The sequence below is a fragment of the Electrona antarctica genome (assembly GCF_951216825.1).
Source record: "Electrona antarctica genome assembly, chromosome: 1".
Taxonomy (NCBI): Eukaryota; Metazoa; Chordata; class Actinopteri; order Myctophiformes; family Myctophidae; genus Electrona; species Electrona antarctica.
In genome coordinates, this window is record NC_136806.1 from 3,668,356 (window position 1) to 3,669,441 (window position 1,086).

The following is a 1,086-nucleotide window of genomic DNA, read 5'->3' on the forward strand; positions in this document are numbered from 1 at the left end:
CCCTGTACTGCATGTTCAGATGGAGACGCGAGCCCCCCCCCCTGTACTGCATGTTCAGATGGAGACGCGAGGCCCCCCCCCTGTACTGCATGTTCAGATGGAGACGCAAGGCCCCCCCCCTGTAACTGCATGTTCAGATGGAGACGCGAGGCCCCCCCCCCTGTACTGCATGTTCAGATGGAGACGCGAGGCCCCCCCCCCCCTGTACTGCATGTTCAGATGGAGACGCGAGGCCCCCCTGTACTGCATGTTCAGATGGAGACGCCAGCCCCCCCCCCCCCCTGTACTGCATGTTCAGATGGAGGACGCGAGGCAGAGCGTTTTTCACTTTTTATTGCAGTTTCAACCCCCCAAAATAATATAAAAACATGTTCAGCAATCTGAATGGTTAACCACCTTCAAACTGGCATCGCTACTTTGTGGAACTATAGGTGGAAAAAATGAGATTTGTTTTGCTAAAATCTAAAAAAAATGCAGCATATTTTCGACCTCACAACACAATATAACCACTTAATCAGGATTAACTGGCCTACTGGCATGTGCACTTAAACCTCTCAAATTGATCCAGAATGCCGCAGCACGCTTGGTCTTCAAACAGCCAAAATTCTCACATGTCTCCCCCCCTTCTCGGCTCCCTCCATTGGCTCCCGGCTACTGCCCGCACAGAGTGAAAAACACTCATGCTGGCCTACAGAGCAACCAAAGGTATGGCACCCCCATATCTTCAACATCTGATCCAACCCCCCCACTCGCTCAGATCAGCCAACACAGGGATGTTGGCAGAACCTTCACAAAAAACAGCCGGGACAGTGCTCCACACGTCCCAGACACATCTCTCTTCTAGCTCCAAACTATGGAATATACTTCCTATTGCAATCAGAACTGCAGACTCACTCCCCCCGACAAGAGAGTGTCGAAGCGTCCTTGAGCAAGATGCCGAACCCTTAATTGATCCCGATGTGCAGCAGGTCGGTGCCTTGCAATGTGTTTCCTCCGCCATCAACGTGTGTGTGTGTGAATGGGTGAATGTATTACACAATCTATGTGAAGTGTTTTGGATAAACGCGATGTATGAATGCAGCAATG

The 1,086-nt window shown here is 51.0% G+C and overlaps 2 protein-coding genes across 2 annotated transcripts in view; both read right to left on the bottom strand.

Moving 5' to 3' along the window:
* The window catches only part of astn1 (astrotactin 1), a gene marked incomplete at its 3' end in the record, with an annotated part of 1,033,675 nt that overhangs the window by 252,707 nt on the left and 779,882 nt on the right, over window positions 1-1,086 (bottom strand). The gene's annotated exons all lie outside the window — the stretch shown is intronic.
* The window catches only part of pappa2 (pappalysin 2), a gene marked incomplete at both ends in the record, with an annotated part of 278,401 nt that overhangs the window by 117,803 nt on the left and 159,512 nt on the right, over window positions 1-1,086 (bottom strand). The window lies entirely within an intron of this gene.